This window comes from Delphinus delphis, chromosome 7 (genome assembly GCF_949987515.2).
Source record: "Delphinus delphis chromosome 7, mDelDel1.2, whole genome shotgun sequence".
Classification (NCBI taxonomy): Eukaryota; Metazoa; Chordata; class Mammalia; order Artiodactyla; family Delphinidae; genus Delphinus; species Delphinus delphis.
This window is the reverse complement of record NC_082689.1, coordinates 56,239,359-56,257,584: the sequence shown is the minus strand read 5'-3', so window position 1 is coordinate 56,257,584 and position 18,226 is coordinate 56,239,359. Positions and strand designations below refer to the sequence as shown.

Below are 18,226 nucleotides of genomic sequence, written 5' to 3'. Positions count from 1 at the left end.
CTGAGCTTAGCAGGTTTCGATCATCTACCAGCTGTATGAGCTATACCGAATTGCATAACCTTTTTATTAGTCCTAGTTTCCTCACCGATTAGAAAGGAAATGATACTATAGCTATACTTAGCTTGAAGGATTTGAAAGCACCTATCACGGTGCCCTATATATGGTGCTTAATAAATGTTATTTCCTTCCCATGGCTTCACAATATAAGCTCTTGAATTTTACAGATGGTTTTCTATGGTGTCTTTCATCTTTACTAAATGCTCCTTTTATGTAACTTGAGTTCCTGCTGGAACCCAAGAGACCCCATTGTTTTTAAGACCTTACTAATTTCTGACTTTTATTTTATCTTCTTCACCCAAAGACCAAACCCTGAACTCTTGCTTCCACTCTATAGTGCCTGTTTTCTGTGATGCTGACACTAATCCTTAGAACAAATGAGCTGACAATGTTAGATCACTTCTTCACATAGCTTTTGATGTTCAATCTTCTGAGAAAAACTGGCTACACATCTCAGAGGGAGTACAAGGCATCACGATACATACGTACAACTTTTTCTCCTACTCAGGCTTCTCCAGGCTGCACATATTTTCTAATTTTAAGAGTGCCTGTAAGCAGTTGGGAGTCATGCACTTACGTATTCAATGGTATGTGTGATCGGATAGCACATGCTCGGGTATTCTGAACCCTTTCCTTTGAAATGGATGCTTTAATGCTTCAAAGTTTTCTGATATTCAGTGATATACTTTTCCAGACCTCTTCTTAAAGTATGTTGATTTTAGGGTCTGCAGGAAGCTTTAATCTGCTCTTGGCTGTTGAATGTATCTGGCTCACTTATTTTTTTAAAATTCTATGTCTGCTTGTAGAGGGGCAGGAGGCTGGGAACAAGAAGGTAGGTAGGGTAGGATTCTGGCTCAAAACAAGTTGATTAAAAAGCAGTGATTGAGGGCTTCCCTGGTGGCGCAGTGGTTGAGAGTCCGCCTGCCGATGCAGGAGACGCGGGTTCGTGCCCCGGTCCGGGAAGATCCCACATGCTGCGGTTAGGCCCATGAGCCGTGGCCGCTGAGCCTGTGTGTCCGGAGCCTGTGCTCTGCAACGGGAGAGGCCACAACAGTAAGAGGCCTGCGTACCGCAAAAAAAAAAAAAAAAGTAGTGATTGCCTTTCAGATCCTCGGCCTCACTCTCAATCTGAGAAAGTTGTTTTCAAAGGTGCAAAGAGATGGCTAGAAACCAATGGGCAGGCCTGTTGGGATGTAAAAGTGATCAACATGGGCACAGTCCATATCAGCAGTGCTGTCTGATTGCAAAGGGAAAGGATACAATGGTTTCCTTCAAATTGATCTGTGTTCCCAAACTTAAAGGAACAAGGGAAATACTTGCAGAAATTTTAACTTTGGGACTTCCCTGGTGCTCCTGTGGGTAAGACTCCACACTCCCAATGAAGAGGGCCTGGGTTCGATCCCTGGTCGGGGAACTAGATCCCACATGCGTGCCACAACAAAGAGCCCACATGCCGCAACTAAAATGTCCACATGCCGCAACTAAAAAGTCCACATTCCACAGCTAAAAGTCCGAATGCCACAACTAAAAAAGATCCTGCATGCTGCAACTAAGACCCGGCTCAGCCAAAATAAATAAATATTGAAGGGAAAAGGAAATTTTAACTTGAGCAGATAGGCTTGTGGCATTATTAGCATAATACCTTGAGTTCTTTGGAGTCAAGGCGATGGCTAGATTTTCTTCACTAATAAATGTTTTGGTCACAAAGTCGTACCCAATTCCATTATGTGTACTATGCAAACAAATTTCTTTGGTCTGTAGCAGACCATTTTGTATTAAAGTTATTCAAAAATTGGGCTTCCCTGGTGGCACAGGTGTTGAGAGTCCGCCTGCCAATGCAGGGGACACGGGTTCGTGCCCCGGTCTGGGAAGATCCCACATGCCGCGGAGTGGCTGGGTCCGTGAGCCATAGCCGCTGGGCCTGCGCGTCCGGAGCCTGTGCTCCGCAACGGGAGAGGCCACAACAGTGAGAGGCCCGCGTACCGCAAAAAAAAAAAAAAAAAATTATTCAAAAATCATGATCAATTGCTAAGATGTATCCTCATAAGAAATAAATCCTTGTCATGACCATAGAAGTAAATAGACTGTTCAAGTTAAAACTTAGGAGTAATTTAATCTAATCCAGTCATTTTACAGATGGGAGAACTGAGGCCCAAGTTGTTCATGCAATTTTGTCAAAGAAAGTTAGCAGCAAGACAGCATTAACACCCAGGTGTTCTTATGTGTGACTGAAGCCAAGATATTTTTTAATATGATAATACTTGTTCATCACACTGGAATAAACTGGAGGGTACTTGAGGACATCTCCATGGGCTAGGTGAAAATATTTATTACATTTTCTTTATATTGTATTACTATGATAATAAAAATAAAATACAGAGAATTAGAGATGGATATTAAATATTGAATTTGTATAAAAGCCCAAAATAAAATCTTTTCCAAAATTTTTAATGGAAAGTTGAGCTTGCTTTCATGCACATAACTGTTTTATACCAAGTTTTATGTTTGAAATGGCTACAAGCAAGTCCTGATCAAGTCTTTTTAATGATCTCTCTTCAAATTCTTGATAGTAACCATTGATGAGGAACTTTGTTCCCACAAGTGGTGATAAAAAATTGAAAGCCGGGCTTCCCTGGTGGCGCAGTGGTTGAGAGTCCGCCTGCCGATGCAGGGGACATGGGTTCGTGCCCCGGTCCGGGAAGATCCCACATGCCGCGGAGCGGCTGGGCCCGTGAGCCATGGCTGTTAAGCCTGCGCATCCGGAGCCTGTGCTCCGCAATGGGAGAGGCCACAACAGTGAGAGGCCCGCATAACGCAAAAAAAAAAAAAAAATTGAAAGCCGTTTTTTATAGCCATTCAAAAATTTACAACAGTTGAAATTATCTTTAAAGAGTTGAAGAACTCTTCTTTTTTATTTTCTTTGACCGATGTAAATGTTGAAAATGTCTTTTGATAATGGAAATGGATTTCAAATCAAACTTTTTTGTTCTAAGTATTTCACAAGAAAGGTGCTTGAACATGCAGAATGTTCACTCAGTGTTAGAGCCCTTGCCCAGCCACCTGCGTGGACTTTTTTAAAAGGGCACATTTAAATGGGCCTAACTACCCAGTATATGTGAAGAGAGAGGTGCAGTGCTGCCTTTGGAGCTATGCCTTGCAGGAGTCCCGCCTGGCCTCCTCTTCTCTCCATCTTCCTCTCTCAGCCCAGGCTTGGACTGCACATGAGTCTCCTCGGGCCCCTGGAACAAGTCTCTAGCATCTCTTCACCCTCTGCCCACCGTGGGCAGCAGTGTGCTCTGCAGCGGACAGTTGAGGTACTTAGTAAAGAGCACCTCTTGGGAGAGCTCAGTGCCTTGCCAAGAAGCTCATGGTATCTGCCATTTACAGGTACTGTGCGGCGTGCTGTCAGAGCCTCTCAGGCTGCCCTTGATGAGTCGTGGACTGACAACCAGCTTGGGACCTCAGTTAACCCAGACCTTAGGTGCTGAGGGTTCACTAGATCACAATATACCTGTAACCTCTTTGAGCACATCAATCAGGAGGCCCAAAGAGGTACAAATGAGGCCCAGGTCTGCAAGTGACAGACCAAGACCAGAATGGCACTGTCCACCACTCAATCTGTGCTCTCCCCCCTTTCCAAGCTGCATCTCTATTAATAATCTGGCCAACATACCATCCTTGAGCTGAAGGTAATTTCTCCCCCATGCTACCAGTGGACCAGCACTGTGGTAGCTTTCCTTCTCCTGTCTAATAAACAAGGGCCCTGGAAATTAGTATCCAATTGAATTAGTATCCAATTGAAATTTTATTTTGCAAATAAATTATTATACTTAATCCTATTATAACCACTGTGCAATCACAGAGGTACTGTTGCTTTCTTCCCCCAAATGCTCAATGTCAATAAGACCTGCATCACTGACCACTTTAAAAACAAGCATCGCTATGGATAGAAAAATAAAATCAAGCAATTTCTTTTATCATTTTTTCACCCAAACTCCATTCATTAGCTGACTTTTCATACACTTCATCCATTTCAATTCCCCTGGGCTGTGCAATTTATGTTGTAAAGAGCTGCAGCCTGCACTAAAAATGCCCTTCTTCCATCTTTCCTTTAAAGAAGAAAAACATTTTTTTTCTGTGACTGGTAAGAAGTGCTGAGTGGACAGCCCTGGTGGCTTCTGTTTACACTGTAAGCAACTGTGGCACAAATCAGCACCAAGTTTCTCTTGATTTCTGCCTGGAACAATATTATCTTGCAGGGGCTCGCTCTGGGGGTCCAGAGGTTGATGTATTCCTTGCTGTCACATGTATGTTTCTAAGAGAGCAATTTTAGCCCTTCCGATGCTGCCAGAAACCGTGGACAGTGATGGGTGTCACCATGCCACCATATTCTTTTCATAACCCATCAGCAGCACACATTTATTGAGTCCCTACTATGTACAAAGTCATGTGTTAAGTTCTGTCTGCTAAGTTTATGTACTAAGTAGTATGTGCTAAGTCTATGTGCTAAGGATAGAAGAAATAATAATAAATATTTGTTGACCATTTCCTGTGTGACAGGCACTAAATCAAATGTGTTAAAATAGCATTATCTGATTAGGCCTCTCTCGCTATGATGCAAGGAAGGCTTTATTGTTATCCCAATTTTATGCATAAGCACATTCCCAAGATTATGACACCTCTATAAAAAGGTTCTCCCTACTTACGTTACCTAATACAAGTACCTTTTTCTCCATCTCAGCTCCTTGTTTGTTTTCCTCATAATACTCTTCATACTTTTAAATTTATTTGTTCATTTATTGGGGGTTTTTGCCATCTCCCTCACTAGTATATTATGCTCCATGTGGCTAGAGGTTGTGTGTCTTTTGTTTCACTGCCTAGCAGAGTACCTGAACACACAGTATGATTTCAGTAAGTGTTAGATGGATGGATGCGTGAATGAATGAGCGAATGAATGAATAAAACTGACAGGAAGAAATTAAGTGCCTTGCCCACAGTCATAGAGCTAGTGAGTGACACAGCTGGGATTCAATATCCACACGTTTAAGCGCATCTATACCCTCCTAAATACTGGGTTGGCCATAAAGTTCATTTGGGTTTTTCCATAAGATGTCATGGAAAAACCCGAACGACCTTTTTGGCCAACCCAATATGTGCTAATTCTATTGGGAATTTGAAATGTAGACACAGAAAGCAATACAGAGGAGTCAGGGAGTCTGTACCTGAGAGAAAAGCTCTTTTCTCGGTACAGTCTGGAACTACTTCCTATCTTAGAACTCGGTAGATCCTCAGCTGAATGCATGTTGAGATACCTGCTAAATATACTGATCCACCGACCACACCACCCTTTCTCACTCATCCTTTGATTTCTCTCCTCTATTTTCCTTTGTGTTATTATCATCCTAAAGTGATGCAGTGGAATTTCCACAGAGGCACTAGTTTGGTGATGCTCTCCTTAGTAGGGCTGGGTCATCTGTTGAGGCAAATGTGCCATTGAAGGAAGACCGCCCAGCATCATCATGATAGCTTCACTGAGAGTGGCCATTGGGTTAACTAGACCTTTCAAGCACATGCATAAAGTAACTGGTATGTCTCTGTGGCCCATCAACATGTGCATTCAAATGAGGTCCCATTAACATTATTATCTTAGATTGCTTTCTCTCAGCCTCACCCAGCTCCAGCCTCCCTGGCAAGCCTTCCCAGTATATTCCTGGAAATCCCAAAGAAGTGTCTCCTCTAGCTCGCACACCTTTCATGCAAGTCCCCAAGCGCTCCAACACCTTCTATTCCTCCGCTCATGACACAGCAGGAGGGAACCTCACCATGGCAGCAATGGATGATGCCCATGATGGGAACACAGCGTTTGTAACACAGGCGATATCTCCCTCACTCACCAATCTGCAAGGAGCCAGAGCTCTCTGGGTTCCTCAGAACAGTAAGGGTGATGGTCCTCATCTGGGTTCTGTGCCACACTTCAGTGTGCACAGGAGGGGCCGCTTTGGGGTCCAGATGACAAAGTCCTTCATGAAAATAGCTCCTTCAGCTTCTCCCATCAACTGGTAACCCGGCCCAGGGAATCAGTTGCAGGCAGAGGCTAGACCATGTCTTCAATTCTCCATGTCTCTGTGTCCCTCTCAAAGCCATGCAAAACAAAACAAAGCAAACAAACAAAGAAACCACCACCAAGAACAACACTAGCACACTCTGTCTCCTTGTTCCAAAAACAAGAGCTCTCATGGATACCAACTCATACAAAGTTGTACCCACAATAGTAACTGGTACATACTGGTATATATGTGTGTGTGTGTGTGTGTGTGTGTGTGTGTGTGTGTGTGTGTGTGTGTGTGTGTGTGTGTGTGTGTATACACACTAGGAGACCCAGAGTAGTCTCCTGCTTCACAAGCAACCTCATTCTGACCCTTGATCTGTGTCCAGCTAGATCATCGTGCTACCGTGCACCAAGGGTATGCCCTATATGCTAGCCCCCACCACTCATGGCTCAGGGATGTCACCATCCCACTGACCCAGTGTGCCCTGTAAACACTATACAATGCATATTCCTTGTCTCCTTCACCTGCTCAGTCAGCAGTTCTGCTTGTGTCAGTTAGCTATAGCCACAAAATGTTATAAAACAAACCACTCCCAATGTCAGTGACTTAAAAGAACAATGATTTATTCTCACTCATACATGGAGTTTGGCTGGTCCAAGCTTGGTTTGGCTGGCCTTGATTTCAAGCTACAGATTGGGTCAAGATCTGCTGTACATGAATTTTCTCATCCTGTTTAGATCATCAGGCTGGCCTTGGCATTATCTTCTCATGGCAGAAACACAAGAAGGGCCAGCCCAACTGTACCACCACATTTCCAGTCTCTGCTTCTGTCACATCTGCTACTATTCCACTGGGCAAAGCAAGTCCCATGACCCAGCCCAACATCAATGGAGCAGGAAAGTACACTCCTCTGTTAAGGTATGGAGGGGCAGGAATTGGGGACAGGAGTGAATATTTGCTGAATAATCACCTAATGTACCATGCACCCAAATCCAACTGTACAGGGTCAGTAAACATGTCATCGGGATGAAGTCAAGATTTGGCCTGAGACAGACTGCTCTAAGAAGGTTATGTGAAAGAACACATCCATGTCTTATATAGTACAAATAGTTCACATCAAAGCACTACCACTTGGCTTCTTGGTCAGCTGCTGGATGATCTTGTTTGAAACAGTCATGACTTGCCCAGTGAGGGACCCTGGTTTCCAGAACCACTGCAGCCTCATCTCCAAAGAAATCACCCCTTCTTCTCTGACTGTATTACAAGCTATTTGAGTTGTCTGGGCTCCAGAACCTTCTATTTACTTTCTCTCTCCCTATCCCATGCCCATTTTCAACTCCCCTGGGACCATACTTCTCTCCCTGTCCCAGACTACTTCTGGAGAAGTCTATGATGGCTTTGTAAACTCAGAAGAAGAAGAAACAGAGGTCCCTTCCTAACTCCCTCCTTTGCCCAGTTCAAATTACATGTGTGTGGGGAGATATCTCTCTATATATGTGATACACCATGTTCAGTAACCACATGCACATCACTTGCCCTCCCTACAGGGGAGGAAAGTTACAGCACTATGCTGGGGTTCCCTCTTGCCTCTACTGTTCTGCATTGCCTTTGGTCTGAAATAGTCACATAGAAACTTTCTTTCACAGGAACAATGACATAGAGTTTAGTCACATGTTTAATTCCTCAAAGTCAATATTTGCAAAAAACATAAGCACAGCATGGTATTGCCTTGGAGTTGTTGATTAATCCCTTCCTTAGGCTTCCCTTAAGTTTCCTTTTTATTTTCAGCTCATCGTTAGTCCCGTAATGGGGTGTGTGCCAGGTTGTGTGAGTGCATTTTCTTGTTGTCCCAAAGCCTGGTAAGGACTATGGTGAACCTTTATTCTGGACGTAGTCATACAGACTTCTTCCTTCCTATCTTGTTCCAGGAAGAATGGTAAGAATGACTTAATCCAGCATCCTTGGGAAACAAGAGACCAGCCATAGATGGCTGAGAGAAGCAATGTTGGTACCGACGTAATCCGCGACCTAGATGATGAGGATGTTTGTCACCTGTTTGGAAAGCTAAACATCATCTTGAAGTAAACAGTTCTTTGACACCCATTTCATGTACAAAGAAAAGGAGGCACATGGACAGATTAAATAACAAACAAGAGTCACACTGTGAATTGTTGGGAGCTTTAAATGACTTTTAGGAGTCTCTGCTTCTCAAGACATTGAAGTCCACTCTTGAGACTCGGCACCATGAATCTTTCACTGCACAAATCCCCTTTTACGTGGCTTTTAGATGGGAGCAAGAAGTGGAACTGAGAAAATATCAGAAAAGTTCTGTAAGAGAAAGGTGAGCCACTTCAGTCTCCTACCAACTTTCCATTCCTCCCTCCTCCTTAGGTTTAAATAAATTCTAATCACAAATCTTCTGGTTTTCCAACCCATCCGCTACAACATGGGATAGGGAATTTTCATTTTTGTGTGTCTGTTTATATAATTGCTTATGTAGCCTGCAGACCTCAGAGAAATGTAACATTGGTTTCTTTCAAATATTAGGGCTTGGCTCTATTTTATTTTCACTTCCAAAAATGTAAAGTCTGAGTCTCTTAGCTTGGGATTCATTAAGTGCCAAGAAATTAGCTAAGTAACGTGGCTTATAGAACTTGGGGCAATTACAGCTTCTTGCAAAGCTGAAAAGAAGAGCTTTTGAGTCAAGGCCATTCAGCAAAGCTCAGGCTAAAGGAAAATTTCATTCCGTTTCGTAAAACCTTTTTGCTGGGCAAGAAGTAAAAAATAATTTAGAAGCCAATGAAGAAACCTAAATTCATTCAGACAGGCTTCTCTGGACAAAGGTCTTCAGCAGGTTTCTGCCTGTGACTGGAATCAGAACATCTAATGTCCACTGTCTCTTGGGTCCTCTTTATTCCCAGAGCTCACAGGCTGCCTGTTTCCAATTCCTCTGTGCCAGCACATCTGTTAACGTCCCAAGTGGCTTCCTTTACAGCCGCGTGATCATCTGTGTAGTATTAACTAACCGCAAATTAAAGTCATTACTTGGTGCTTAATTTTATGTAACATTTCTTTGTAATGTGTACAAAAGAAATTTGTTTTTACAGGAGTTTGGTAAATAGCATGTGCCATGATTAATTAGAGAATATAATGGGTCTGTTGATTTGAAATTAAATTCAGTGCAACAGTCTTCTCTAAAAATAATTTCTTAAATGACATTTCAAGGTGTGTGAGCCTCTAAAAAAAAAGTGAACATCCTGCATCCATAGTCTTTATGCCCTGTCCTAGACCTATCTGTTGGATTTTACTTGCTAAAGGACTCACTTTTATTTTTCTCAGATAAAAGGTGTGCCTATAGCACTCTAAGAAACAGCAACATTCAAAGAGCTATTTTTAATCCTTTTTGGAACAAGGTAGAATATAAATGAATAAACTAACAAATAAGCAAATCCTTAACTACTTGGAGGTCAGTCACAGTTCAGTGTAGTTCATTCCCCTCCAGCTACATGCGTTCTTCCTTGTCATTTTACACACCTGCATTCTTGCCTGAGGGCCTTTGCACTTATTCCTTCTGCTTAGACATCTTTCTGCCTGGGTTTTAATGTGACTCAAATCTTAGACAGGGACTTCTCTGACCATCCAAGCTAAGGAAGTTCCCTGCCCCAGTCCCTCTCACATAACTGTGTTTAATGTTTTATTCACAGAACAAATCACTCTGATATTATCTGGCTTTGTGTTTGTTCATTGCTTTTCCTCTGTCTCCTTCTACAGAAGGTAAGATCCTTGAGAACAAAAACTTGTCTGCCTTATCCTCCTTATATCTCCAACACCTAGAACGATGCCTGATACATAAGTTGGTGCTTAATAAATCTTTATGAAATGAATGAATGAATTGCATTGTTCTCACAAGCCCCTTTAAATAACCATGTTCCTAATGGAGAGTAAGCACAATTGGCTTAAAAAGTTTCTTGGAGAAACAGAAAGAGAAATTCAGTATTTGTTGAGTAGGCATGAGATGCATTGGAAGGAAATGAAAAATTAAAATGTAAACAAATTAAATGACAGGAAGAGCAGAAATAAAGGTTGGTACTAATTGCTTAGTTTGCACAAACACAAAATACCAGCTGGGAAGTGAAACCTTCAATCAGTTGGCACCTTCTTTCTTTATAAACCCAACAGCCAGTTTGATTATTCCCATTAAAATAACTTAGCCAAGACACTGTCTTTGCTGATAGTAAACAAAAAGATCTGAAGATTCTTTCAACTTCCGTATATTTAAGACAGGATTCTTGGGATTGATACAATGTTTCACTGTATAGAGATACGAGGAAGCATGAGATGAGGGTGCTGCAGTAATAGGAGAGTTTCTGACAGAGAATAAAAACTAAGAGGCATAAATTTCCATGATAAGTGTCATACTATATTTAAGGTTTAACCTCAAAATACACTGAAGTCTCTCTCCCCAGACTCTTATGCCTTTTTTTTTTTTTTTTCAGTACGCGGGCCCCTCACTGTTGTGGCCTCTCCCGTTGCGGAACACAGGCTCCGGACGCGCAGGCTCAGCGGCCATGGCTCACGGGCCCAGCCGCTCTGCGGCATGTGGGATCTTCCCAGACAGGGTCACGAACCCGTGTCCCCTGAAGCGGCAGGCGGACTCTCAACCACTGCGCCACCAGGGAAGCCCTCCTATGCCTTTTAAAGCTCTTCTCAACTCAACATGAAGTCTATATCAAACAGTGGGACTGGCCTACTAGTATTAATAAGATTTTATTCCCCAATTATGAGTGGGATCTGGAAAATCTATATTCTGATTTTCTCAATGTGCTTAGGGTGAACAGAAGTCTAGGTGGCTCAGTGTGCAATAAGTTACAGTTTCCCACCTCTGCCACTTACTAACTGTAAACTTCAGCAAGATACTGAATTTCTCTGAGTCTCAGATTTCTCTTCTGCAAAATGGGCCTGATGTAACTCCTGTGGATTAAATGTAAAGCACTTGTTTTCATGTAATTGTATGTGTCAAACTTTGTACCTCTTACTTTTGGATTTTCAGTTGTAATTTAGAGAATTATTCCCATGTCAGATTTTAGGTCAATTCATGCAGTTTTTTTAATATGTTATCTTTTACCTGTAAATTTCCCCATCATTTTAAATTTGTCCTGGAATACGGTATAAGGAATGGCTTCAATTTTACCTCTTTGCATATGGCTATCCAGTTATCCTAATACCACTTATTAAAAAGTCCATCTTTTCCTCACTAATTAGGGATGACACTTTTATCATAACTAAATTTTTATATGCAGTTAGGTCTATTTCTGAATTTTATACTTTGTCTAGCTATTCATACATTAATACCAAACTGTTTTAATCGTAGAGGTTTATGATATGATTTAATACTATACAGTTTTTTGAGGGGTGTCCTGGCTATTCTTGCATGTTTATTCTTCCAAACATACTATATAATCAATTTATTTAGCTCTAGGAAAAAAACCTGATAGCATTTTTACTGGAATTTTATGAAATTGTTTATATAAACATAGGAATAACTAAGATCTTTACAATGTTGCGTTTTTCTATGAACACAGTTCATCTTTCCAACTAAGTTAATTTTATATCTTCATGACTGCTTATAATTTTCTTCACATAGGTTTTGAACATTTCTTGTTAAACATACACTGAGGTATTTTGTTTTTAGCTATCAGACATACAGTCTTTTCTTCCATTATGTCTTCTAACTGGTTTTTGTGTCTTTTGATTCAATAATCATATTGTGGTAGTATTAGTATTGCTGTTCTGAAACTGTTGTGTATGTAACAAAAAATGTATATATATTGGTGTCATTGACAACTGGGATTTGCAGCTTTGGTGAGAGCAGACACAAATGTAAGATCAATGACAGTAAGTAAAAATCCTGTAGTTCTGAAAATGAATCTGAGGTAGCAATACTAATTCATAATGTGTTTTAAAAGACTCATTTTCTAGTTCTGTCCACTGGAAAAGCCTGTAAACAATGGTTAACCCAACAGCAATGAGCACTTCCAGAACCCTGATTGTGTCTCTAAATACTATTTCCCACCAAAAGGAACCAAACCTCTTGGAAAGATGGCTGATTCCAGGTGTGAGGCAGGAAGTTTATTAAATGTATCTGGAATATCTTGTCATACCACGTAGTAAGGAAGCAGCGATGGAAAACTACTAGGATTCTGTCCAAAGGATTTGGGCTCTAGCTTAAAGATGGGATCATTTGAGCATCAGTAGGAGATGCTAAATGCAATGGATTGAAACATATCAAGTATATTTAAATCCATAAGTTCAGTACGATACCAAAAAACTAAACTCATTAATCACCTTTAGAGGATGCTAGGGAACCAATCCATTGTGTTTTAAAAAGAAACAAACAACAACAACAACAAAACAAAACGAGAAACTGGTCTCAGAGTAAAGAAAGAATCAAGAGGAACTTTCTCTTTACAGAATTTTTTCAACTAATAAATAAATAAGGAATGACAGAATTAGGATATCACCATTTGCAACCTCCTAGTGAATTAATGAATCTGGGCAATGATCACCAATGGCTGCTCACATCACCAAAAAGAGACAATCAGGTATTTTATGCCTTCTAATAGAAGTGCAAAACACTGCATGTGAAATATTCTTGACAAAATAATTGAACCTGTATCTTATCAAGCCTCTAAATCTGACTACCAATTTACAGCTTACAATGGCAGAGGAACACATTAAACAACATCACAATCAACAAAATCCAAACTGCTGGAAACCCCAGGACAAACAGCCAATTTCTTCAACAATAACAAACGAACAAAATTGCAAGGAAAATAAACAAAGAAAGAAATGGTAAGAAGACCTATAAATTTTTTTGACATGCAAATGTATTTATTTGATCATATTTGAAAAGGCAGGGTAGAATAAATCCATTTTCTTCATGGTATCACTGTAAACAGACTGAATTTCAGAGCTCTTAGCTTGCTTCACAGACTCCTGAAGAGTGAACGTAAGCAGCCCAGCAAGCCTCTTCCTTCCCCTCCAGGCTCTCCCGTACTTGCTGGGGTGGGGTGCTGCTGGGAGGGGTTGGTGATAACTGATGCTAAATAAACATCAGACGGTGAATTTGTCAAACTCTTTCTACCTCCTCCCAGAGGCAACAGGGTGACTTGGATTATTCTTTAACTATAGTCATTGAGTAATCAAGTAAGTTTATCAAACACAGGATGGAGGGAAGTTTCCATTGTAGATAATTTCCAAAGGTAGGAATGGATGAACTCAGAGCTTCATTATTCAGTCCCTTCTTTTGTTGTCCAGAGTGAAGTACGCTAGCGATGGAGCTCAGATCCTTGGTCCATTGAGTCATTGGTGTAATGCACTCAGCTCCTTTGGAAAAGCCATCTTTGGATGGGGAAGAGAAGTTAGTTTATTATAATGACGGTACTATACGAGGAAAATCAAAGCAGCAAGCAGCAGGCAGTGACACTTTCCTCTTGAACTCCAATGATCATTCCGCTCCTGTCAGCTTTACAGCCCAAGCAAACTCAACTGGGAGAGCAGAGGGTCAGATCGAAGAAAGGAGGAGGCCTTTACCCAGACCTGTGGACCACTTCAGGTCTTCCTGGATCCCAGCATCCTTACCTTTGTAGCTAAGGTAGTTATGAGGGATTGAAGCTTTAAGACTTCTTTTTTTTTTTTTTACCAGCACAGTAAAATGACATAAAAAGCTGATCTTTTTAAGGTATACCATACAATTACCGTGTTCTTTTCCCATTGCACCCTCCATGGTTTAGATGCATAGATAACCTCCCCATTATTTTCAGCCACTTCCCAGCAGCAAGACGCCTTTCTTGGAAGATGATGACAATCAGTCCATCTTTAGTTGGTCCAATGTTGAGACAACAGTTTCCCCCCAAACTTACTGTCTGAACCAGTTCTGAAATGATTTCAGATTCACTTGCGACGTCAGACATGGCCATGTCCTAATGATAGTCCTAGGATGCCTTGTCCATAGTGGTGCACACCTCCTACTTGTGATCTAGCAACCTCCCTGGTTTGAATTTACCTTGATAGTTGCAGTATCCTCCATGATAACAGGAGTATTTCTGACCCCATCGTCAATCACTTCCACTTCATCCTTGACAGGGATATCATTGTAGAGCCAAGAAAGAAAATGTGTAGAGTTCCAATAAGTATCAGGATATTCTTACTCTCCATCAGACCAAAAGCAGGTCAGGTTTCTACTTGCTAACAAGGTCATAAAGCTCTGCCTTTGTTTTCACACTGAAAAAATATGGTGTTTTTGAAGCCATCTTTCTTAAAATAGGTAGAGTGGGTGGAACCATTCTAAGAATGGGTGATACAGTCCATAGCTGTATGTTCCTCTTCAGGACAGCTGCTCCCAACTCATCAACTTATCAAAACACAGTGGGGCTCAGGTCCTCCAAGTTCCAGCTCCACGACACAGGACTCAGCCAGTTTGTGAAGCCTTGGTGATGCTTTGTGGTCAAGACTATATATGGAGCTTGGAAGAGGTCAGCCTGCTTGGGGTGGAAGAAGTCTCGGTGAACTACCACCCCAAATCCAAGTAGCTAAAGCACGGTGGGTGGTTGTCACACCTGAAGTGCTTGTCCTGGGGCCGCCACTCGCCCTTCCGGTGCCACCAGAACAAATTGCTGCCCCAGGCTGGCACCCAAAGCATACTCCAGGCCACTACACCCCAAATGTTGCCTCATGGAACCAGCCCGGAGTGGAGACTCAGCCCACCCTAGGTACAGTGGCACCTGGCGCATGCTGAGCCCCGAGCGCCCTCCCGGCCCTCCTAGCAGCAGCCGTTCGCCTGCCACCCCATCCCAAGAGTGGGGACACCTCTCTCTTGGTTTACTGACTTTTAATACACCAAGCCTAATGAATGGAGCTTGTTTGGAACCTGACTCAAGCAAAGGAAACATTTTGTTATGTGCTGTTTTAAGGAAAACAGGACCAGTATGGTGTTCATGAAAAGTAGATGAGATGGGCTGCAGAAATCAGGAAGAACTGGGAGCGCTGGGGTCCAGAACTGGGGGTGGCGGGGTGAAAGCACAGGCCAAGTGAGGCAGACACGGCTCCTTCCTCACTAAGTGACACCTGTCACAACCTCATTTATCTACTGTCTCCAATTTGCTCATCTGGGAAATATTTGGGTTTGAAAAGAATCTTAGAATAGGGATCCAGAAAAAGCTTAGCTACATTAAACCGTGCCCTCCAATTCAACTAGAGATAAAACAAGAGAGGAAGGAGACATATCTTCAAATTCAATTCTCCTATCTTCGCTTATGTTTTATGGAGAACTTATGTCATTCACAAAAGAGACGTCATTTCCCCAGGGGAGACAGCAGGTGTACATTTTCTCTCAAGGCTATTTAATTGCTGTCAAGAAGACATATGATTAACAAAACCAAATGCTGGAAATATGAAGTATAGACAATTTTAAAGTTGTTTATATAGTTGATTACAGTATATCACACAATGTGTTTATTTGCCATAAACCTGCCTATCAGAGACTGTTTCCACACCTGTGCATCTGCACTAAACAGCCCACCGCTTAGCTGTGTGTAAATTCCCAGCTGAGAGAATGGCCAGCACCCGGCAGAAGCAGCTTTCTCTTGTGGCATCTGTTACCCCTTGGGCACCAGCTTTGCACCAGTGAAGGTAGGGCCTGAGCCTTGTGGACCCGTAGCATCCCCTGCTTTGACGATACAGCCCTTTGAGCTCTACAGAAGGAAACTAGTATGGAAATGACAGGCCTTTGCGGTTCTTCGTTGTTCTTTGTGACGCTGCTGCTCAAAGTGAGGCCCACTGTCTGTAATCTGTTGGTTATTGTTCAGAAATGAGACAAGAACGGAGTTGAGAGGAAGCATTTAGAGTTGTTGACAGCCATGTGGCAGCCTAAGTTTATGTCTGTTGAATCTAATTCAAAAATGGGACTTGAATTTTGTGTATATTGATTTTTTATTCCATTTTAAATTATGTTTTATTGCACTTTGCAAAATATCAGGCTGTGACAGATTGGAAATAAAAAAAGAAACTGATCCTTCACCACGTATAGTTTGAGAAGCATTGCTTCAGAGCAATAGCCCACACGCATGCTACATCCCAGGGTTTCATTTTGACACTCTGACAGTTCCCAAGGGGCAGCCAATGGCAAAAAATGTAGATCTACAAAGATGGTTTCCCCAAAGGGTCAGAAGGTCCCTCACAGGTGAGAAGCCGGTATCTAATCTACCACACATGTGTTAGGTCCATGGCAGGGGTTGGTAGACCTAATGAAACCAGCCCAACTGACCCCTTGTCACAACATAACTGCAGGCTTTTCACTAGTACTAGTAGCAACAGCAGCTAAGATTTACAAAGGACTTATTATGATGCAGATACTGTCCTAAATACTTTACATATACAAAATATTAAATAGCTCTTCTTTCTTTGGAGTAATATATAGTCTCCCCTATGCATGTAGCAAGAGAAGTATAGCATCAAGTCTGTTTACAGTGATTCCTTGTATAGCTATGAAAATTTGCTAACAACTGGCCTCTTTTTGGGGTATTTCAAGACATCATGCCATGTATACTAGAGACAATAATTAAAAAATGGAAACATAATACCCAGGAAATAAGAGTTTTGTGTTCAGATACTAGGAATAGAGTATAGCTGGAAAAAAATTTAATACAGAAACAGCAATCAGTATTGGAAATTGGGGGAATAGGGGAATAGGGGGATAGCTTGGACTATGTTTTCATTTTTTTGTTGTTGCATTTGGAAATTCTCGGGCATGAAACACAGAAAAAAATATAAATGTAAGAAGCAAAGACAACAACATAAGACAACTTGCATCAGAGCATAGAGACCTTATCCAAAATGAAGTCTTCCATCTACAACTTTTCTCCCCCCAACCTGGCTGATTTTTTGAAAAGATAAACAAAATTTTAAAACCTTTAGATGGAGTAAAGAGAGAAGACTCAAATACATAAGACCAGAGATGAAAGAGGAAACATTACAACTGATACTATACAAATACAAAGGATCACAAGAGACTATTACAGTTATATGTCAACAAACTGGATAACTTAGAAGAAATAGATATATTCCTAGAAACATACAATCTACCAAGACTGAATCATAAAGAAATAGAAAATCTGAACAGAGCAATAACAAGTAAGGAGACTGAAAAACCTCCAAGTAAAGAAAAGCCTAGGACCAGATGGTTTCACTGGTGAATTCTACCCAATATTTTAAATTAATGCCAATTCTTCCCAAACTCTTCGAAAAAATTAAGAGGAGGGAACACTCTCAAACTTGTTTTATGAGGCTAGCATTACCCTGATAACAAGGCCAGATAAGGATAGTATAAGAAAAAAAAAACTATAGACCAATATCCTTGATGAATATTGATGCATAAATTCTCAACAAAATACTAGCAAACCAAATTCAATAGCACATTAAAGGGATCATACACCATGATCAAACTGGATTTACCCCTGGGGTGCAAGAGTGGTTCAACAGTGCAAATCAATAAATGTGATATACCACATTAATAGAATGAAAGATAAAGATCAGATGATCATCTCAATAGATGCAGAAATAGCATTTGACAAAATTTAATATTCTTTCATGATAAAAACTCTCCACAAACTGGATATAGAAAGAAGATATTTCAACATAATAAAGGCCATATATGACAAACCCACAACTAATACCATACTCAGTCTTTTCCTCTAATATCACAAACAAGATAAGAATGCCCACTCTCACCACTCCTATTCAACATAGTACTAGAAGTCCTGGCCAGAGCAATCAGGTAAGAAAATGATATAAAAGGCATCCAAATTGGAAAGTAAGAACTAAAAATGTCTTTTCTTCAGATGATATGATCTTATATATAGAAAATCCTAAAAACTCCACCAAAAAACTGTTAAAACTAATCAGTGAATTCAGTAAAGTTGCAGGATATAAAATTAACAGACAGAAATCAGATGTGTTTCTATACACTAACAATGAAATATTTCAAAAAGAAATTAAGAAAACAGTCCCATTCACAATAGCATCAACAACAACAAAATACTTAGGAATAAATTTAACCAAGG

General features: G+C 41.1%; 1 pseudogene; it reads right to left on the bottom strand.

The window, feature by feature from the left end:
* Window positions 1–13,614: 13,614 nt before the first annotated feature.
* LOC132427867 (tissue alpha-L-fucosidase pseudogene) lies at window positions 13,615–14,808 on the bottom strand (annotated as a pseudogene).
* Window positions 14,809–18,226: the final 3,418 nt, after the last annotated feature.